At 40.4% G+C, this 24,026-nt stretch overlaps 1 pseudogene; it reads left to right on the top strand.

The window, feature by feature from the left end:
- Positions 1–969: 969 nt before the first annotated feature.
- LOC149125911 (olfactory receptor 14A16-like) lies at positions 970–1,831 on the top strand (annotated as a pseudogene).
- Positions 1,832–24,026: the final 22,195 nt, after the last annotated feature.

Here is a 24,026-nt window from a genome sequence, read left to right as displayed (position 1 = left end):
GTCAGGGCATTCTGGCATGCCAAGGATTAGAGCTTGGTATTAATAGATTCGTTGGGAGCACCTGGTGGATAAATATATGCATGCATGTGCACACATACGCGAACATAGTTGACAGGCACATAGATGACAGGTAGGTAGGTGGATGGCTGATTTTTCTAGGTAAATGTAAATCATAAGTTGTTCTTGAGCTAAAATGTATGTGTTTTAGACCTTCTGTGACATTCTTTGTTTCATGATTTTAGGTTATTGCTTTGTTTTATTATAAACACTATATCTAATGAGACCCAGCACAATTATCCCCATTTGATATCTCTACAACCTTCCTTCCACACATTTCTTTCTGTTTGAAAATTACATTGATGTACACTCTTTTTAGTTTGCTATTGCTGTTTGATGTCAGTTTTTAATTGGATAGCTTCTAGTGAAATAGGTAAAATCTACCTGTTTTGAATTTTTCAGGAATGTGGGATCAACCCTTAAGTGGCCACTTTTTTTTGGTGGCTGTATAGGCTTAGGCATATCCCTTGCTTTTTTTCTCCCTTTCTCTAGATGGACACAGATTTACAACATTTTTTTTTTGGAAGAGCATGGAGAGGATGGTGTGCAGCCAAGGGAAAACATGGAAAATACAAAAATAGAGTAGCTGCAGGAGATTTTATGAATAGAGTTCGAAAAGCAGCTAAAAGAAATTCATTCTATAGCTTGGTGATTATCTTTATATTGTCATGATTTTACTTTAATGTACCTTAGAAACGAGTGAAGATGTCAGAAATGTAAGTATCCTCCTCTGCAATATTAAGGGCAGATAAAGAAAAGGCTGCACTATAAATGCTTTAACTCCCCAAGGATCTCTTTCTGTAACAACACTTTCCTTTCCATCCTAGAGAACGTTTGTCCAGTCACATATCCGTGGCAGCATTCCAGCTCATGAGACTGTCTGTGGTCTGATGGCAGCAAATTACTTGTGGTATGACATTTTTACTAACTCTTCTGGTGGCTCTTGTTGGCAACCTCCTTATTATTACAGTGTCCTCTTTGGACCAGCACCTCCACCAGCCCATGTACTTCTTCCTCAAGCACTTGTCCTCTTGGACCTCTGCTATATCCTGGTCACCCTTCCCAAGGCCATCAGAGACAGCCTGACAAGCAGCACCTCTATCTCCTTCTGGGGATGCATGCTTCAGGTCTTCCTCATGGAAGACCTCATGGCCAGTGCAAAGATGGCCTTGCTCACCGTGATGTCCTGTGACCGCTATGTGGCCATCTGCCTTCCTCTGCACTATGAGGTCATCATGAAGAGGAGCACCTGCATCAAGATGCCTCTATTTCCTGGCTCAGCGGTGGACTCTCTGGAGTCCTGCACATGGCCACCACCTTCTCCATGCCCCTTGTGGTGTCCAGCATGGTTCCCCAGTTCTTCTGTGAGATCCCTCAGCTGCTCAGCCTCTCTTGTTCAGAAGACTACTGGGCTGAGGTTGGGGCAGTCGCCATCACATCCTCACTGGGTTTTGTCTGCTTTCTCTCCATTGCTCTCTTCTACACTCACATCTTCTCTACCGTGTTGAGGATCCCCTCCACCGAGGGTCAGTCCAGGGCTTTCTCCACCTGTGTCCCTCACCTTGCCATGGTAACTCTTTTCCTCAGTGGTGCTGCGATGGCCTACCTGAAGCCAGCAGGAGATGCATCTTTGACTTTTGACGTGTTGGTGTCTGTGTTCTATACAGTAGTCCCCCCAACCCTTAATCCCATCATCTACAGCCTAAGGAATCAAGACAGGAAGGTTGCTGTGAAATACTTAAAGATCCTGTCGTTTGATTCTATCACCTGCTGAAGGGTGTCAAGTATAGGGTAGCCAATTGAAATTATTGGTGTAGCACCTGTTAATTCCATTGGGTGATATTAATAGCCTACCTTCTTCTTTTTTTAATTCTTTTTTAAATTTTTTTATTTATTTTTTATTTAGTAAATATAAATTTTCAAAGTACAGTTAATGAATTGCAATGGCTTCCCCCCAATAACTTCCCTCCCACTCACACCCCTCCCATCTCCCGTTCCCTCTCCCATTCCATTCACATCAAGATTCATTTTCAATTATCTTTATATACAGAAGATCCAATTCAGTATATATTAAGCAAAGATTTCATTAGTTTGCACCCACACAGAAACACAAAGTGTAAAATACTGTTTCAGTACAAGTTATAGCATTACTTCACATTGGACAACACATTAAGGACAGATCCTACATGAGGAGTAAGTACACAGTGACTCCTGTGTTCGCTTAACAATTTGACACTCTTGTTTATGGCGTCAGTAATCTCCCTAGGCTCTAGTCATGAGTTGCCAAGGCTATGGAAGCCTTTTGAGTTCACCAACTTCGATCTTATTCTGAAAGGGTCATAGTCAAATTGGAAGTTCTATCCTCCGTTCAGAGAAAGGTACCCTTCTGGAGCACACTGATAGTCCGGGGAGAGATAGTTTAATAAAAGTGGAGATACTGCAGGTTCAAGGAAGAGTAGGGGAGGAAACAGCAGAAGAAACTCTTCCGGAATACGTGATTCACAGCAGACCTGCGTGGAGAGAGTGGGAGCCCACAGATCGGGACACCAGCGGCATACTCAACACACCAGCGCTGGAACGCGAGGTGAGCCGAACCTCAATAGCCCAAGACACCGGCAGGCAAGCGGAGAGAGGAGACTAGAGGGAACGACCCCCGGGCAGGGGGAAGTTCACCAGGCTAACTGGAAGAGAGAGAGAGAGAGAAAAAAAAAGGTGACTGGTATGGACACGGGTGTCTCTCTCTCTGCTCACCTCTCAAGGGTGAGCAAGACAAAGAGCAGGCGTCATAAGCAGAGCGACCTCAGGTCTGCACCGGCCCTGAGCCTAGCAGAAAAACCTGACTCTGGGTGGGGCGAATTAACAGGAGATTAGGACCTAGTAAATTTGTGGTGCTACTGAACTGAGACTGTGAAAAAAGAGACGGTGGGGGAGAGAACTCATGGAATTCACAAGAGCACTCTCTAGAGACGCTACAATTCCGTAACTTTGGCAACCCAGTGGGAGACTGAAGGAGAATTTGAGCCCACTCTGAGGTCAGAACAGATTCCCTGTGTGGTCCTTGGGAAAGAGCTTCTGATCTCTGGCTCCTGTGGGTATATCATTTGCCTGCTAACTACCTCCAACTTCGTTCAGCTGTGCAGAATTACTTCCCTTTTGAATCAAAAAAAAAAAAAAAGAAAGAGAGAGAGAGAGAGAGAGAGGTTTACCACACCTAACCTGGGAGTGTCACCTTTGGCACACCAAACAGAGCTCTCAGGCCACACCCATCTCAAGCCCTAAGGCTCCATCAAAAACAGATAGTCCACTTAATCTAGAGTCATACTATAACAAGAAAAAGCACCACAGTGAAGAAACCAAATATCTCCAATATGCCAAATAACAAACGCAAAAACCAAGGTAATAAAAACAAGGAAGTCACCATGACACCCTCAAATGAAAAAGACACCCCAATTCAAGATTATGAAGATGATGACATAGAATAAATGCAAGAAGCAGATCTCAAAAAATTGATAAGAACATTAAGAAGTTCTCAAAAACAAATTCTTGAACTACAGAAATCCTTAATGGACAAGATAGAAAATCTCTCTCGTGAAAATGAAATATTAAGGAGGAATCAAAATGAAACGAAACAACTAGTACAACAGGAAACTGTGATAGTGACTGAAGTGAAGAATTCAATAGATCAAATGAAAAACACAATAGAGAGCCTTACAAACAGAATGGGTGAAGCAGAAGAGAGAATATCGGACTTAGAAGACAGAGAACAGGAAAGGATACAGTCAGACCAAAGAAAAGAAGAGGAAATTAGAAATCTAAAACATTCGGGTTCTAGGAGTTCCTGAAGGCATGGAGAGGGAGAAAGGATTAGAAGGCCTTTTTAGTGAGATACTAGCTGAAAATTTCCCAGGTTTGGAGAAGGACAGAGAAATCCTAGTACAGGAAGCTCACAGAACCCCTAAGAAACACGACCAAAAGAGATCCTCACCATGACACATTGTAATTAAACTCTCCACAGTGAACCATAAAGAAAAGATCCTAAAATGTGCAAGAGAGAAACGTCAGATTACTCTCAGAGGATCTCCAATCAGACTCACAGCTGACTTCTCATCAGAAACTCTACAAGCTAGGAGGGAATGGCGAGATATAGCCCAGGTACTAAGAGAGAAAAACTGCCAGCCCAGAATATTATATCCTGCAAAGCTCTCATTTGTGAATGAAGGTGAAATAAAGACTTTTCATAGCAAACAGGAATTGAAAGAATTTGTTGCCACTCGTCCAGCCCTGTAAAAGATGCTTAAAGATGTGTTACACACAGAAACACAGAAACACGGTCATCAATATGAAAGAAGGTAAAGGAAGGAAACCAAGGAAGGAAACCTCACAGCAAAAGATCACAGGGAATTCAAGGCATATATTAGAACTTATCTTTGGCAAATGGCAGGGCAAAGTTACCACTTATCATTAGTTACATTGAACGTGAATGGCCTGAACTGTCGAGTTAAAAGACACCGATTGGCTGATTGGGTTAAGGAACAAAACCCATCTATTTGCTGCTTACAAGAAACTCATCTTTCCAACAAAGATGCATACAGACTGAAAGTGAAAGGCTGGAATAAGATATACCATGCCAACAGAAATGAAAAAAGAGCAGGCGTAGCCATCTTAATATCGGACAACATAAACTTTACCACAAAAACTGTTAAGAGAGACAAAGAGGGGCACTATATCATGATTAAGGGATCAATTCAACAGGAAGATATAACAATTATCAATGTATATGCAGCTAACTACAGGGCACCGGTTTATCTAAAAGATTTGTTAATGGACTTAAAGGGAGACTTAGACCCCAGTACAATAGTACTGGGGGACTTCAATACTCCACTCTCAGAAATAGACAGATCAATAGGACAGAAGATCAACAAGGAGACAGTAGATTTAAATGACACTATAGCCCAAATGGATCTAACAGATATATACAGAACTTTCAATCCTACAGCTAAAGATTTTACATTCTTCTCAACAGTACATGGAACCTTCTCTAGGATTGACCACATACTAGGCCATAAAGCAAGTCTCAGAAAATTCAAAAGAATTAGAATCATACCATGCAGCTTCTCAGACCATAAAGGAATGAAGTTGGAAATTAGCAACTCAGGAATCCCTAGAGCATATGCAAATACATGGAGATTGAACAACATGCTCCTGAATGAACAATGGGTCATAGAAGAAATCAAAAGAGAAATCAAAAATTGTCTGGAAGTAAATGAGGATAACAGCACAACATACCAAAACTTATGGGACACAGCAAAAGCAGTGTTAAGAGGAAAGTTTATATCAATAGGTGCCTACATCAAGAAATTGGAAAGGCACCAAATAAATGAGCTTTAAGTTCACCTCAAGGATCTAGAAAACCTACAGCACACCAGACCCAAATCTAGTAGGAGAAGAGAAATAATTAAAATCAGAGAAGAAATCAACAGGATTGAATCCAGAAAAACATTACAAAAAATCAGCCAAACGAGGAGCTGCTTTTTTGAAAAAAAAAAAAAAAACAAAATTGACACCCCATTGGCCCAACAAACTGAAAAAAGGAGAGAAAAGACCCAAATCAATAAAATCAGAGATGAAAAAGGAAATGTAACAACAGACACCACAGAAATAAAAAGAATCATCAGAAATTACTACAAGGACTTGTATGCCAGCAAACAGGGAAACCTATCAGAAATGCATAGATTCCTGGACACATGCAACCTACCTAAATTGAACCAGGAAGACATCGAAAACCTAAACAGACCCATAACTGAGACAGAAAGTGAAACAGTAATAAAGGCCCTCCCAACAAAGAAAAGCCCAGGACCAGATGGATTCACTGCTGAATTCTTCCAGACATTTAAAGAAGAAATAACTCCAATTCTTCTCAAACTATTCAGAACAATCAAAAAAGAGGGAGTCCTCCCAAATTCTTTCTATGAAGCCAGCATCACCTTAATCCCTAAGCCAGAGAAAGATGCAGCACTGAAAGAAAATTACAGACCAATATCCCTGATGAGCATAGATGCAAAAATCCTCAATAAAATTCTCGCCAATAGAATGCAGCAACACATCAGAAAGATCATCCACCCAGACCAAGTGGGATTTATCCCTGGTATGCAGGGATGGTTTAATGTGCGCAAAACAATCAATAAGATACACCACATTAACAGACTGCAGAAGAAAAACCATATGATTATCTCAATAGATGCCGAGAAAGCATTTGATAAAATACAACACCCTTTCATGATGAAAACTCTAAGCAAACTGGGTTTGGAAGGAACATTCCTCAATACAATCAAAGCAATCTATGAAAAACCCACAGCCAACATCCTATTGAAATGGGAAAAGTTGGAAGCATTTCCATTGAGATCTGGTACCAGACAGGGATGCCCACTCTCACCACTGCTAATCAATATAGTTCTGGAAGTTCTAGCCAGAGCTATTAGGCAAGAAAAGAAATTAAAGGGATACAAATTGGGAAGGAAGAACTCAAACTATCCCTCTTTGCAGATGACATGATTCTTTATTTAGGGGACCCAAAGAACTCTACTAAGAGACTATTGGAACTCATAGAAGATATTGGCAAAGTAGCAGGGTATAAAATCAATGCACAAAAATCAACAGCCTTTGTATACACAGACAATGCCATAGCTGAGGAAGAACTTCTAAGATCAATCCCATTCACAATAGCTACAAAAACAATCAAATACCTTGGAATAAACTTAACCAAGGACGTTAAAGATCTCTACGATGAAAATTACAAAACCTTAAAGAAAGAAATAGAAGAGGATACCAAAAAATGGAAAAATCTTCCATGCTCATGGATTGGAAGAATCAATATCATCAAAATGTCCATTCTCCCAAAAGCAATTTATAAATTCAAACAATACCAATAAATATACCAAAGACCTTCTTCTCAGATCTGGAAAAAATGGTGCTGAAATTTATATGGAGGCACAAGAGACCTCGAATAGCTAAAGCAATCTTGTACAACAAAAACAAAGCTGGAGGCATCACAATACCAGATTTCAGGACATACTACAGGGCAGTTGTAATCAAAACAGCATGGTACTGGTACAGAAACAGATGGATAGACCAATGGAACAGAATAGAAACACCAGAAATCAACCCAAACATCTACAGCCAACTTATATTTGATCAAGGATCTAAAACTAATTCCTGGAGCAAGGGCAGTCTATTCAATAAATGGTGCTGGGAAAATTGGATTTCCACGTGCAGAATCATGAAGCAAGACCCCTACCTTACACCTTACACAAAAATCCACTCAACATGGATTAAAGACCTAAATCTATGACCTGACACCATCAAGTTACTAGAGAACATTGGAGAAACCCTTCAAGATATTGGCACAGGCAAAGAATTTCTGGAAAAGACCCGGGAGGCACAGGCAGTCAAAGCCAAAATCAACTATTGGGATTGCATCAAATTGAGAAGTTTCTGTACTGCAAAAGAACCAGTCAGGAGAGTGAAGAGACAACTGACAGAATGGGAAAAAATATTTGCAAACTATGCAACAGATAAAGGGTTAATAACCAGAATCTACAAAGAGATCAAGAAACTCCACAAAAACAAAACCAACAACCCACTTAAGAGATGGGCCAAGGACCTCAATAGACATTTTTCAAAAGAGGAACTCCAAATGGCCAACAGGCACATGAAAAAATGTTCAAGGTCGCTAGCAATCAGGGAAATGCAAATCAAAACCACAATGAGGTTTCACCTCACCCCGGTTAGAATGGCTCACATGCAGAAATCTACCAACAACAGATGCTGGCGAGGATGTGGGGAAAAAGGGACACTAACCCACTGTTGGTGGGAATGCAAACTGGTCAAGCCACTATGGAAGTCAGTCTGGAGATTCCTCAGAAACCTGAAGATAACCCTACCGTTCTACCCAGCCATCCCACTCCTTGGAATTTACCCAAAGGAGTTTAAATTGGCAAACAAAAAAGCGGTCTGCACCCTAATGTTTATTGCAGCTCAATTCACAATAGCTAAGACCTGGAACCAACCTAAATGCCCATCAACGGTAGACTGGATAAAGAAATTATGGGATATGTATTCTTTAGAATACTATACCGCAGTAAGAAACAACGAAATCCAGTCATTTGCAACAAAATGGAGGAATCTGGAACACATCATGCTGAGTGAAATAAGCCAGTCCCAAAGGGACAAATACCATATGTTCTCCCTGATCGGTGACAACTGACTGAACACCAAAAAGGAAACCTGTTGAAGTGAAATGGACACTATGGGAAACGGAGACTTGATCAACATAGCCCTGCCTGTTAATGAACAACTTAATACATTATCCCTCTTAGTAGTTTTTTTGTCTGTTCTACTTAATATGACTGGTTAAATTCTGTAATTAATACACAGTTATTCTTAAGTGTTGAAGATTAACTGAAATGTGATCCCTGTTAAACATAAGAGTGGGAAAAAGAGAGGGAAGAAATGTATAATTTGGGACATGCTCAAGCTGACTTGCCCCAAATGGTAGAGTTAGAAACATACCAGGGGATTCCAATTCAATCCCATCAAGGTGGCATGTACCAATGCCATCTCACTATTCCAAGTGATCAATTTCAGTTCACAATTGATCATAATGAAAGGACTAAGAGTCAAAGGGAGCACATAAACATGTCTAGTACCTGCTAACACTAACCGATAGAATAAATAAAAGGGAGAGTGATCCAACATGGGAAGTGAGATACTCAGCAGACTCATAGAATGGCAGATGTCCTAAATAGCACTCTGGCCTCAGAATCAGCCCTAAAGGCATTCCGATCTGGCTGAAAAGCCCATGAGAGTATTTCAGGCATGGAAAGCCAAGACACTCTGGCAAAAGATCTCTGTGAGTGAGATCCCAGTGGAAAGAACAGGTCATCAAAGAAGGAGGTACCTTTCTCTGAAGGGAGGAGAGAACCTCCACTTTGACTATGACCCTGTCTAAACAAGATAAGATTCGGAGAACTCAGAGGGCTTCCATAGCCTTGGAAACTCATGACTGGAGCATAGGGAGATTACTGATGCCATAGACAGGAGTGTCAATTGGTAAAGTCAACAACAGGAGTCACTGTGCACTTACTCCTCATGTAGGATCTCTGTCCTTAATGTGATGTGCATTGAGATTTAATGCTATAATGAGTACTCAAACAATATATTTCACTTTGTGTTTCTATGGGGGTGCAAACTGTTGAAATCTTTACTTAATGCATACTAAACTGATCTTCTGTAAAAAAAAAAAAAAAAAAAAGAAAGAAATTATCAACTCCCAACTTGACTCTCACTGGGATTAAACATGACAATAGGTCTGATCTGATTTCATCATCATTTAAAAAAATCATCTATTATTTTTCACTTTATGTTTCTGTGTGGGAGCAAACTGTTGAAATCCTTACTTAAGGTATACTAAGCTGATCTTCTGTATATTAAGATAATCGAAAATGAATCTTGATGTAAATGGAAGGGGAGAGGGAGTGGGAAAGGGGAGGGTTGTGGGTGGGAGGGATGGTATGGGGGGGAAGCCATTTTAATCCATAAATCATACTTTGGAAATTGATATTCATTAAATAAAAGTTAAAAAAAAGAAAGGTACCCTTCTTTGATGGCCCCGTTCTATCCAATGGGATCTCACTCAAAGAGATCTTCCATTTAGGTCTTGCTTTTTTTTTTTCCAGAGTGTCTTGGCTTTCCATGCCTCAAATACTCTCATGAGCTCTTCAGCCAGATCTGAATGCCTTAAGGGCTAATTCTGAGGCCAGAGTGCTATTTAGGACATCTGCCATTCTATGAGTCTACTGTGCATCCCGCTTCCCATGATGGATCGTTCTCTCCCTTTTTGATTCTATCAGCTAGTATTAGCAGACACTAGACTTGTTTGTGTGATCCCTTTGACTCTTAGACCTATCAGTGTGATCAATTGTGACCTGAAAATCATCACTTGGACTAGTGAGATGGCATTGGTACATGCCACCTTGATGGGATTGAATTGGAGTCCCCTGGCATGTTTCTAACTCCACCCTTTGGAGCAAGTCTGATTGAGCCTGTCCCAAATTGTACATCTCCTCCCTCTCTTATTCCCACTCTTGAATTTAACAGGGATCACTTTTCAGTTAAATTCAAACACCTAAGAATAATTGTGTGTTAATCACAGAGTTCAACCAATAATACTAAAACAAAACAAAGAGAAAACACTAAAATGGATAAAGTATTACATTGTACATCAACAGTCAGTACAAGAGCTGATCAAGTCACTGTTTCTCATAGTGTCCATTTCACTTCAACAGGTTTCCCCTTTGGTGCTCAGTTAGTTGTTGCCAATCAGGGAGAACATATGATATTTGTCCCTTTGGGATTGGCTTAATTCACTCAGCATAATGTTTTCCAGATTCCTCCATCTTGTTGCAAATGACTGGATTTCATTGTTTTTGACTGCTGTATAGTATTCTATAGAGTACATGTCCCATAATTTCTTTATCCAGTCTACTGTTGATGGGCATTTGGGTTGATTCCAGGTCTTAGCTATTGTGAATTGAGCTGTAATAAACATTAATGTGCAGACAGCTTGTTTGTTTACCAATTTAATTTCCTTTGGGTAAATTCAAAGTAGTGGGATGGCTGGGTTGAATGGTAGGGTTATCTTCAGGTTTCTGAGGAATCTCCAGACTGACTTCCATAGTGGCTTAACCAATTTGCATTCTCACCAACAGTGGGTTAGTGTCCTTTTTTCCCCACATCCTTGCCAGCATCTGTTGTTGGTAGGTTTCTGAATGTGAGCCATTCTAACTGGGGTGAGGTGAAACCTCATTGTGGTTTTGATTTGCATTTCCCTGATTGCTAGTGATCTTGAACATTTTTTCATGTGTCTGTAAATAGCCTACCTTTTTCTAGAATTCTCTCTGCTTGTAATCCAGTTGCCTCAATTTCCTCCAGCTCCGTATTATCTCTGATTTTCATCCAACTCCATCTTTCTCTCCAGTTTTACATTTTTGATTTCTCCCTTTTAAGAGCAAATAGAAAACATGTGTAAGAAGCTTTCAAAGTTAGGAAAATTTGTGTGTGGTCCTAAATGACCTGTTTTATGCCACGACATTCACTGGTATGTGCCTTGGTTATTCAAGGTCTTGGGACACTTCACTGAACAGGATGGGGAGCTGATCTCCCACCAGGGAAGGCTGAAGTAAACTGAGTTCTGTGACTTCAGGGATGTTACAGAATAAACAGAAAACCCACAAGGTACAGTGCTACGGGGGCTCTTAGGGGGCTGTACTTTTAAAGTGGGGCCTCCAGAGCAAGTGATGTTTCAGCAGAAAGTTGGAGGTGGGGATGTGGCCCCTGCACAGACGTGTGTGGGGAGGGTATCCTGGCAGGGAGGACATTCAGATGGAAGGGAGGGTGTAACATCTGCTCTGCTTGAGGACAGCAAGGCAGGCAGAGAAAAGATGTGGCCTGATCCAGAGAGTAGGAGATCAAAGGCAAGACACCACGAACACAGCAGGTTAGCCATGTCCTGCCTGTGTAGACTGTTGTGAGGGCTGTGAGGAACAAGGGGGTGTCTGGAGCACAGTGAGCAGAGGGTGAGTCCTGCCTGGGTGTGAACAGAGGGGGCACTGACTGCATTTTTTCAATAGATGGGAGTGGAGCAAGGATCTAGGAGGTGAGAGGCTGCAGTGACCGCCCCAGGGGATGTTTGTAGGATAATGGGACAAGGATCCCCGTCTTAGTAGACAGGCATGTTATTAGAAACTTCAAATTGGGCTGTTGTGTAACAAAGCTGGACTTCAAAAGTGATACCCAGAAAAAGAGACTTAAATTGAGGGTATGTGGCCTAGTGATGGTAAGAAAGAGCCAGCTTATGAGCTAAGCAAAAGTAAGCCTGGAAAAAAATAACAATAAAATAATTTTTTTTTTTTTTTTTTTTTTTTTTTTTTTTTTGACAGGCAGAGTGGACAGTGAGAGAGAGAGACAGAGAGAGAAAGGTCTTCCTTTGCCGTTGGTTCACCCTCCAATGGCCGCCGCTGCAGCCGGCGCACCGCGCTGATCCGATGGCAGGAGCCAGGAGCCAGGTGCTTTTCCTGGTCTCCCATGGGGTGCAGGGCCCAAGCACCTGGGCCATCCTCCACTGCACTCCCTGGCCATAGCAGAGAGCTGGCCTGGAAGAGGGGCAACCGGGACAGAATCCGGCGCCCCAACCGGGACTAGAACCCGGTGTGCCGGCGCCGCAAGGTGGAGGATTAGCCTATTGAGCCACGGCGCCGGCTAATAAAATAATTTTTAAAAAAAAGAAAGAAAGCCATCCCCCCAAAAAGAAAGCCTGGCCGTGAAGGAAGAAAATACCAAGTTCTGGGATGTTAAGAAGCTGGAAGAGGAGGAGGAATTTGCAATAGGAAAAATGAGCCCACATGGAAGAAATCATAAAAAAACAAACCTCGAAAGTTAAGTGGAACGTGGAGTAGTCAGATTGAAAAAAGGGTAATAGATTTATTAAGAGTAGAATGGAAAAAAGTAGTCATCCCTGGGCTTAAAAACCTGGTGTTTTATTAAATGTGGGTAGAAAGATATTCTTTTTTTTTATCTTTTATTTAATGAATGAGGGATAATGTACTCAAACAATATATTTCTTTTTTTTTTATCTTTTATTTAATGAATATAAATTTCCAAAGTATGACTCATGGGTTACAATGGCTTCCCCTCCCATACCGTCCCTCCCACCAACAACCCTCCCCTTTCCCACTCCCTCTCCCCTTCCATTCACATCAAGATTCATTTTCGATTATCTTAATATACAGAAGATCAGCTTAGTATACCTTAAGTAAGTATTTCAACAGTTTGCTCCCACACAGAAACATAAAGTGAAAAATAATAGATGATTTTTTTTAAATGATGATGAAATCAGATCAGACCTAGTGTCATGTTTAATCCCAGTGAGAGTCAAGTTGGGAATTGAAAATTTCTTTCTTTTTTTTTTTTTTTTTTTTTTTTTTTACAGAAGATCAGTTTAGTGTACATTAAGTAAAGATTTCAGTCGTTTGCACCCCCATAGAAACACAAAGTGAAATATACTGTTTGAGTACTCGTTATAGCATTAAGCCTCAGTGTACAGCATGTTAAGGACCGAGATCCTACATGAGGAGTAAGTGCACAGTGACTCCTGTTGTTGACTTTACCAATTGACACTCCTGTTTATGGCATCAGTAATCTCCCTATGCACCAGTCATGAGTTTCCAAGGCTATGGAAGCCCCTTGAGTTCTCCGACTCTTATCTTGTTTAGACACGGTCATAGTCAAAGTGGAGGTTCTCTCCTCCCTTCAGAGAAAGGCACCTCCCTCTTTGAAGACCTGTTCTTTCCACTGGGATCTCACTCACAGAGATCTTTTTGCCAGAGTGTCTTGGCTTTCCATGCCTGAAATACTCTCATGGGCTTTTCAGCCAGATCCGAGTGCCTTTAGGGCTGATTCTGAGGCCAGAGTGCTATTTAGGACATCTGCCATTCTATGAGTCTGCTGAGTATCTCACTTCCCATGTTGGATCACTCTCCCCTTTATTTATTCTATCGGTTAGTGTTAGCAGGTACTAGACTTGTTTATGTGCTCCCTTTGACTCTTAGTCCTTTTATTATGATCAATTGTGAACTGAAATTGATCACTTGGACTAGTGAGATGGCATTGGCACATGCCACCTTGATGGGATTGAATTGGAATCCCCTGGTATGTTTCCAACTCTACCAAATGGGGCAAGTCAGCCCGAGCATGTCCCAAATTATACATCTCTTCCCTCTCTTATTCCCACTCTTATGTTTAACAGGGATCACATTTCAGTTAATTTTCAACACTTAAGAATAACTGTGTGATAATTACAGAATTAAACCAGTCATATTAAGTAGAACAGACAAAAAAAATACTATGAGGGATAATGTATTAAGTTGTCCATTAGCAGTCAGAGCTATGCTGATCAAGTCACGATTTCTCATAGTGTCCATTTCACTTCAGGAGGTTTCCTTTTTGGTGTTGAGTCAGTTGTCACCGATCAGGGAGAACATATGGTATTTGTCCCTTTGGGACTGGCTTACTTCACTCAGCATGATGTGTTCCAGATTCCTCCATTTTGTTGCAAATGACTGGATTTCGTTGTTTCTTACTGCGGTATAGTACTCTAAAGAATACATATCCCATAATTTCTTTATCCAGTCTACCGTTGATGGGCATTTAGGTTGGTTCCAGGTCTTGGCTATTGTGAATTGTGCTGCAATAAACATTAGGGTGCAGACCGCTTTTTTGTTTATCAATTTAAACTCCTTTGGGTAAATTCCAAGGAGTGGGATGGCTGGGTCTAATGGTAGGGTTATATTCAGGTTTCTGAGGAATCTCCAGACTGATTTCCATAGTGGCTTGACCAGTTTGCATTCCCACCAACAGTGGGTTAGTGTCCCTTTTTCCCCACATCCTCGCCAGCATCTGTTGTTGGTAGATTTCTGTATGTGAGCCATTCTAACAGGGGTGAGGTGAAACCTCATTGTGGTTTTGATTTGCATTTCCCTGATTGCTAGTGATCTTGAACATTTTTTCATGTGCCTGTTGGCCATTTGGATTTCCTCTTTTGAAAAATGTCTATTGAAGTCCTTGGCCCATCTCTTAAGTGGGTTGTTGGTTTTGTTTTTGTGGAGTTTCTTGATCTCTTTGTAGATTCTGGTTATTAACCCTTTATCTGTTGCATAGTTTGCAAATATTTTTTCCCATTCTGTCGGTTGTCTCTTCACTCTCCTGACTGTTTCTTTTGCAGTACAGAAACTTCTCAATTTGATGCAATCCCAATAGTTGATTTTGGCTTTGACTGTCTGTGCCTCCCGGGTCTTTTCCAGAAATTCTTTGCCTGTGCCAATATCTTGAAGGGTTTCTCCAATGTTCTCTAATAACTTAATGGTGTCAGGACGAAGATTTAGGTCTTTAATCCACGTTCAGTGGATTTCTGTGTAAGGTGTAAGGTAGGGGTCTTGCTTCATGATTCTGCACGTGGAAATCCAGTTTTCCCAGCACCATTTATTGAATAGACTGTCCTTACTCCAGGGATTGGTTTTAGATCCTTGATCAAAGATAAGTTGGCTGTATACGTTTGGGTTGATTTCTGGTGTTTCAATTCTGTTCCATTGATCTATCCATCTGTTTCTGTACCAGTACCATGCTGTTTTGATTACAACTGCCCTGTAGTATGTCCTGAAGTCTGGTATTGTGATGCCTCCGGCTTTGTTTTTGTTGTACAAGATTGCTTTAGCTATTTGAGGTCTCTTGTGCCTCCATATGAATTTCAGCATCATTTTTTCTAGATCTGCGAAGAATGTCTGGTATCTTGATTGGGATTGTATTGAATCTATAAATTGCTTTTGGGAGAATGGACATTTTGATGATGTTGATTCTTCCAATCCATGAGCATGGAAGATTTTTCCATTTTTTGGTATCCTCTTCTATTTCTTTCTTTAAGGTTTTGTAATTTTCATCGTAGAGATCTTTAACATCCTTGGTTAAGTTTATTCCAAGGTATTTGATTGTTTTTGTAGCTATTGTGAATGGGATTGACCTTAGCAGCTCTTTCTCAGTCATGGCATTGCTTGTGTATACAAAGGCTGTTGATTTTTGTGCATTGATTTTATATCCTGCCACTTTGCCAAACTCCTCTATGAGTTCCAATAGTCTCTTAGTAGAGTTCTTTGGATCCTCTAAGTACAGAATCATATCGTCTGCAAAGAGGGATAGTTTGACTTCTTCCTTCTTGATTTGTATTCCTTTGATTTCTTTTTCTTGTCTGATGGCTCTGGCTAAAACTTCCAGAACTATGTTAAATAGCAGTGGTGAGAGTGGGCATCCCTGCCTGGTGCCAGATTTCAGTGGAAATGCTTCCAACTTTTCCCCATTCAATAGGATGCTGGCTGTGGGTTTTTTATAAATTGCTTTGATTATATTGAGGAATGTTCCTTCCAAACCCAGTTTGCTTAGAGTTTTCATCATGAAAGGGTGTTGAATTTTATCAAATGCTTTCTCTGCATCAATTGAGATAATCATATGGTTTTTCTTCTGCAGTCTGTTAATGTGGTGAATCACATTGATTGATTTGCGAATGTTGAACCATCCCTGCATACCAGGGATGAATCCCACTTGGTCTGGGTGGATGATTTTCCTGATGTGTTGTTGTATTCTATTGGCCAGAATTTTATTGAGGATTTTTGCGTCTATGTTCATCAGGGATATTGGTCTGTAATTTTCTTTCAGTGCTGCATCTTTCTCTGGCTTAGGGATTAAGGTGATGCTGGCTTCATAGAAAGAATTTGGGAGGATTCCCTCTTTTTCGATTGTTCTGAATAGTTTGAGAAGAAATGGGATTAGTTCTTCTTTAAATGTCTGGTAGAATTCAGCGGTGAATCCATCTGGTCCTGGGCTTTTCTTTGTTGGGAGGGCCTTTATTACTGTTTCAATTTCTGTTTCAGTTATGGGTCTATTTAGGTTTTCGATGTCTTCATGGTTCAATTTAGGTAGGTTGCATGTGTCCAGGAATCTATCCATTTCTGATAGGTTTTCCTGTTTGCTGGCGTACAGGTCCTTGTAGTAATTTCTGATGATTCTTTTTATTTCTGTGGTGTCTGTTGTTACGTTTCCTTTTTCATCTCTGATTTTATTGATTTGGGTCTTTTCTCTTCTTTTTTTAGTTAGTTGGGCCAATGGGGTGTCAATTTTGTTTATTTTTTCAAAAAACCAGCTCTTCGTTTGGCTGATTTTTTGTAATGTTTTTTTGGATTCAATCCTATTAATTTCTTCTCTGGTTTTAATTATTTCTCTTCTCCTACTAGATTTGGGTTTGGTTTGCTGCAGTTTTTCTAGGTCCTTGAGGTGCGCTGAAAGCTCATTTATTTGGTACCTTTCCAATTTCTTGGTATAGGCACCTATTGCTATAAATTTGCCTCTCAATACTGCTTTTGCTGTATCCCATAAGTTTTGATATGTTGTGTTGTTGTCTTCATTTACTTCCAGAAAGTTTTTGATTTCTCTTTTGATTTCTTGAATGACCCAGTGTTCATTCAGGAGCATGTTGTTCAGTCTCCATGTGTTTGCATACTTTCTGGGGTTTCCTGAGTTGCTAATTTCCAGCTTCATCCCGCTGTGGTCTGAGAAGCTGCATGGTATGATTCTAATTCTTTTAAATTTGCTGAGACTTGCTTTATGGCCTAGTATGTGATCAATCCTAGAGAAGGTTCCATGCGCTGCTGAGAAGAATGTGAAGTCTGTAGATGTAGGGTTGAAAGTTCTGTAGATATCTGTTAGATCCATTTGGGCAATAGTGTCAATTAAATCTGCTGTTTCCTTGTTGATCTTCTGTCCGGATGATCTGTCTATTTCTGAGAGTGGAGTATTGAAGTCGCCCAGTACTATTGTATTGGAATCTAAATCTCCCTTTAAGTCCCTTAACATATCTTTTTTTTTTTTTAACTTTTATTTAATGAATATACGTTTCCAAAGTACGAATAATGGATTACTATGGCTTCCCCCCCATACCGTCCCACCCACAACCCTCCCCTTTCCCACTCCCTCTCCCTTAACATATCTTTTAAATAGACCGGTGCCCTGTAATTAGGTGCATATACATTTATAATAGTTACATCTTCCTGTTGAATTGAACCCTTAATCATTATATAGTGTCCCTCTTTGTCTCTCTTAACAGTTTTTGTATTAAAGTTTATTTTGTCTGATATTAATATGGCTACACCTGCTTTTTTTTGGTTTCTGTTGGAATGGAATATCTTATTCCAGCCTTTCACTTTCAGTCTGCATGCCTCTTTGTTAGAGAGATGTGTTTCTTGTAGGCAACAAATAGTTGGGTTGTGTTCTGTGAGCCAGTCAGCCAAACGGTGTCTTTTAACTGAAGAATTCAGACCATTAATGTTCAATGTGACTATTGATACGTAGTGACTTTGCCCTGCCATTTTCCCGGAAATATTTTCTAGTATATGCTTTGAGCTTCCCATGCTCTTTTACTGGTAGGTGTTCTTCCTTTCCCTTCTTTCATATTGATGGCCGTGTTTCTGTGTTTCTGAGTGTAGCACATCTTTAAGTATCTTTTGCAGGGCCGGACGAGTGGCCACAAAGTCCTTCAATTTCTGTTTGCTATGAAAGGTCTTTATTTCACCTTCATTCACAAATGAGAGCTTGGCAGGATATAATATTCTGGGCTGGCAATTTTTCTCTCTTAGCACCTGTGCTATGTCTCGCCATTCCCTCCTGGCTTGTAGGGTTTCTGATGAGAAGTCAGCTGTGAGTCTGATTGGAGATCCTCTGAGAGTAATCTGACGTTTCTCTCTTGCACATTTTAGGATCTTTTCTTTCTGTTTCACTGTGGTAAGTTTAATTACCACGTGTCGTGGTGAGGATCTCTTTTGGTCATGTTTATTGGGGGTTCTATGAGCTTCCTGTACTAGGATATCTCTGTCTTTCTCCAAACCTGGAGAGTTCTCTGCTAGTATCTCACTAAAAAGGCCTTCCAATCCTTTCTCTCTCTCCATGCCTTCAGGAACTCCTAGAACTCGAATGTTGGTTTTTTTAATAGTATCCTGTAGATTCCCAACAATATTTTTTAGGTTTCTAATTTCCTCTTCTTTTCTTTGGTTTGACTGTATGTTTTCCTGTGCTCTATCTTCTAAGTCCGATATTCTCTCTTCTGCTTCACCCATTCTGTTTTTAAGGCTTTCTAATGTGTTTGTCATTTGATCTATTGAGCTCTTCATTTCATTTTGATTTCTCTTGACTATTACACTTTCCTGTTCTACTAGTTTCTGAGTTTCATTTTGACTCTTCCTTAAAATTTCATTTTCACGAGAGAGATTTTCAATCTTGTCCATTAAGGATTTCTGTAGTTCAAGGATTTGCTTTTGAAAACTTCTAAATGTTCTTATCATAAATTTTTTGAAATCCGTATCTTGCATTTCTTCTATCTCATCATCTTCATACTCTTGGCTTGGGGTGTTTTGCTTATTTGGAGGCATCATAGTGTCATCGTTGATCTTGCTCCCTCTATTTCTGTGTTTGTTACTCGGCATAGTTAATTCTTCTTGCGTCACTGTGCGTTTTTTTTTTTCTTTTTTTTTTTATTTATACTGTGTCCGTGTTAAGTGGACTGCCTGCTGTTGGAGGAGCCTTGGAGGCTTGAGATGGGTGCGGCCTGAGAGCTCTGCCTGGTTCTTCCTGGTTAAGGGTGTGCAAAGGTGACACCCTCAGGTTATGCGTGGTAAATCTCTCTCTTTTTATTTATTTATTTATTTTATTTATTCAAGGGGTAAGTAACACCGCAGGGCAGGGCTGTGCAGCATTGATGGTATTTAGCTTCCAGTCTTTGGCTCCTCTGGACTCCCACTGGGTTGCCTAGGCTACTGAATTGTAGTGACTCAGTTCCTTAACTCTCCCCCATTGATATGTAAATCCAAAGAGGAGGCCTGCTCTTTGTCTCTTGGGAATTCTTCAAGTGTTGCAGCCTTGTAACCTTTGCAAGGTTAGGGGGAAGAGAAACCCCGAAGCTTTTTCTTTTCCTTCTTTCCTGTAGTGAGTTTGCTGCACTTTCCGGCCCCCCTCTAGATTCTGACCCCCGTTTCCCCACCAATGTCTCGGGTTATTGAGCTCACCTCCCCTTCCAGCGCCGATGTGTGGACTCGGAGCCCTGAGCGTCCCAAGTCTCCCCGCTGTTGTCTGTGTGGCATGCACTCCCCTTGGAGCACTGTCGCGTAGACCCTGGGGCTTCTGTGGCTGGGTCCCGCAATTTGGCTTCCGCGCGGTGGGCGACCTTGTTCTCCCAGTAGGTCCTCCAATTCACGCCTGCTCCATCCAGAAGGGTTTCCCCTGCAATTTTTTGGTTCTATTTTCTGCGGCTACCGTAACTCCCCTTTTATTAAACTAAATTTTCCTGGACTATCGGTGCGCGCCCTCACTATTCCGCCATCTTGGCTCCGCCCCTCCTAGAAAGATATTCTAATCAAATAAAAAGTTAAATGAAAATTATATCCGGTAGATGTATATTAGAGGCCAGCGGAAGAAACTCTGTATTAAGTAGCAGATGCCAGAATTACTTTCATATATTGTCAAGGAGAACAAAATAGTTCATGTCAAGTGCACAAATTTACTCACCAATCACTTCCCTGAATGCACTCTGAAGACATAGGGCCTCAGCGTGAATTACACACGCCATAATCTCCTAAAGAAGTCTGAGCACCCATCCAGAGGAGAGGCTGCGTACCACTCTGATGAAAGCTGTGCAGATGGAAGGAAGAATGAGCACAATCCTAATTTAATTCTCAAGTGCACGACCAATATGACAGGTGACATATTTACTTTTCATAGGAGCTAAAGAAAATATGAGCTAAAAATAATAAGTTTGCAATTAATGAATCTACTCACACTTCGTTTTCAAAACACTTTCTATTATAAAGAAAAGTACATGTGTAAACTCTAACAGTTAAAATGGCAAAAATCTGAGACATTATTGCAGCTAATTAGAAGCTGGAAATCTTACTTTCCTCAGAAACTGAGTTCTTAGAATTATATCTCCAAATCACACTGAACATGTTAAAAGTAATTAAAAATCAAAATAAAAATTATATAGACATATATATGAAAAAAGAAAGAAATTGAGGAACACAGTGGGATCTAGCACCCTCCAGAGGACAGTGGGAAAAATAACAAAGTCAAGAACTCATAAATCTCAATTTTAAGATGCAGTAAAGATCTTCACAATCCATTCAATGGGTTATTCGTAAATGGATAGACAAGCAAATAAGCAGAACGGAATTGAGACTCCTGAGGAAAAACATCCTAGAGTTTTAGCCAATAGATTTTCAACAAGGGTACTTAGGCATTTCAACAAGAAAAGAATGCTTGGGGCTGTCACTGTGGTTTAGCAGGTAAAGCCACCACCTGCGATGGCAGTATCCCCTATGGACACTGGTTTGAGTCCTGGCTGCCCCACTTCCTATCCAGCTCTCTGATAATGCACATGGGAAGGCAGTGGAAGATGGCCCAAGTCTTTGGATCCCTGCACCCATGTGGTAGACCCAGGAAAAGCTCTTGACTCCTGGCTTCCACCTGGTCCAGCCTGTCCATTGCAGCCAACTGATGGAAGACCAGCAGATGGAAGATCTTCCTCTCTCTCTGTCTTCCCATCTCTCTCTCTAACTCTGACTTTCAAATAAATACATAGACTTTAAAATAAAAGGCTGAAATGCTATTGGAAATTTATTCCACCCTAGGTACTTTAGAAAAATTAACAAATTCATTCTCAACTGGAACAACAGAACTCCAAGGCTGGACATAATGGAGGAGAGGGGGTGTACTGTAGGTCATACCTAGCCCATTGCGGGTGTGAATCTTTCTGAGTGCCTTTGTTGCTGTCTGCTCCGGCTCCCCTGCTCTGACAGCTTCAGCAGTGGGCTCTTACTTCTGCTCTCCATCGTGCTGGTTGGTGGCAGCTGAATCCTGTTGTCTACCATCTTCCAAACCAATAGATAAAGCAAATTGTAAGGAAAACAAAACTAGGAAAGTTTTATTCAGGAATGTTTTAAAGACACGTTATACCACTACCCAAATTTTCTTTGGAGAAATTCAGTTATCCAAAATGCAGTTCCTTGCTGGATTTACAAAATGGTCTTTCTACTGCAATATCATCATATTGAGACTTGGGAAATTAGCCCGAGAAATAGCTTTGTGTCTCATTTTATCCTTTATTCTTATCCTCCACAAGATGTGTAAGAAATTTTCAGACCTGCATGATTTAATGAATGGTTGAACACTTCAAGATAATTTCTTAGACTCATTCCAGATTGGATGTTTCTGGCTCATCAAATATTTAGAAAATATCAATGTAAATAATGTCTTGGAGGAGACCCTAATGGTCAAATGCAGAAATAATTTTTAGGTCACATTATCTGGTCATGTCCAATAACATGTGAAATTGGTATTCAAATATTAAAATATAAAATTAAGTGGATTAAATTACCTTACAATTAAACAATAATTAAATCTGTAAGAGCTTATAAATATAACCCATAATTATTCAAAAACTGCACGGAATAAGAGGAGTTCAGGACCAGGACAAGGAGACCTGGGTTCGAGCAGGGTGTGCTTCGGAAGCCTCAGACTTTGCTCTTCTCCAAAATCAGAGTCTGTGTCTTCCACAACGTACAGACGACACCAGCAGTGCAAAAGACTCAGTGGTCCTGGTCCTACTGATTTTTCTCCACTGTCTCACACAATTACATGGCACATTTCAGAAGGGCTGAGGCTTACCAGTAGACCAGTAGACACAGACCCTGCAAATTTCCTTGAACCAGAAAACAGATAACTTCATGGTGGATTGACTTGAATCACATTCAAAACAAATTTCCTTGAGTTTGGTAGGATATTTGAATGCTTTTGTTTGTGTACATTTAACTATGTCATCACATATGTACTATACGTAATGTTCTGCTTTGTCTCTGTATTTCTAATAAAGATATATGCTTCAAAAGTCTAAACTATCTCATTATATTCTTTAAACTTTTTCATTGTTTTTTATTGTTAGTCCATTTCAATACCATTGGGCATGGAATTCATTTCAATGTATTTTATAATTTGATTTTGCTTTTTCATTGCTTCATTACTTTTATACCACTCGTCATTTTGTTTTACTCTTTCAAAAAACATCTAAGTCATAAAATTCTTGAGCATAAGATTAAGAAAATTCTACAATTCTGATTAACTAAATGATTTTCCTATACCACATTAAATTTTAAAGTCACTTTAAATGTTTCTCTAAGAGTATAGCTACTGTACATGTTATGAGTTATTTTTCTGATCTTTATATTTTACCTACATAATCTTAAGCACAATTTTATTTTATTTTTGTAAGTTTCTTTATTTTTCACTGACACAGAGTTTGGGCATACCCATCATCTTATAATACAAGGTATTGAAAGTAAGACTGTTCACCAACATGTAACACCAGCTCCTTGGTGGAGTGTCGTGGTTTTGATAGTTTTAATTACTTTCACTTACTCTAAATTTAGAAAGTCACGAGAAAAGTTCATTTCAGACCTGTGAGTCTGATTTTCCTGGAGAGAAATTGAGCACAGTGAAGCTTTCTGATTGACAATATTAATTTTTACTTCTTTGAGGTAGAGTCTTTGCATAAGGATTTTCCATACCTCTCAATTTCTCTAAAATGCATTGTTGCCTTAGAAATAAAGCAGAAGCTTATTTTCCCAAATGGAAGTGATGTGTTCCTCACGTAATAAGAATCCTCAACCCGGGTACTTTTCAACGTGTTGATCTCTGATCATGTGTTCAGAAGGGTTTGATAGCAATTATTTAACAGTTTCCATAAACTGGATCTCTGCAGTTATCAATCAATCTGTGCAGCCGATACATGCCTAAATATAGTTTCTTAGCAGATTCTTTGATATATTTACTAAATTGGTGATTACATTTACTCAGTGCCATTTAGTTAATGACTGTTTATTGGAAAGTTGTGCCAAGGGGGGAGGCTGGTGCTGTGGTATAGCAGATAAAGCCTCTGCATGCAGTGCTGACATCGCCTCTGGGTGCCAGTTCGATTACCCGCTGCTCCACTTCCCATCCAGCTCCGTACTGATGCATCTGGGAAGGCAGTAGGAGACGGCCCACATGCCTGGACCCTGCACCCACGTGGGAGACCCGGAAGAAGCTCCTGGCTTCAGATCAGCCCAGCTCTGGCTGTTGTGGCCATTTGAGGAGTGAACCAGCAGGTGGAAGACCTCTCTCGCTCGCTCGCTCGCTTGCTCTCTCTCTGCCTCTGCCTCTCCCTCTCTATAACTCTGACTTACAAATAAATAAATGAATCTTAAAAAACAGAAGGCAAGGAGGCGGATGGGAAT

This window comes from Oryctolagus cuniculus, chromosome 6 (genome assembly GCF_051225735.1).
Source record: "Oryctolagus cuniculus isolate XC-2025 breed Fujian yellow rabbit chromosome 6, ASM5122573v1, whole genome shotgun sequence".
NCBI classification, from domain to species: domain Eukaryota; kingdom Metazoa; phylum Chordata; class Mammalia; order Lagomorpha; family Leporidae; genus Oryctolagus; species Oryctolagus cuniculus.
The sequence above is the reverse complement of the archived record's forward strand: the minus strand, read 5'-3'. Positions and strand labels throughout refer to the sequence as shown.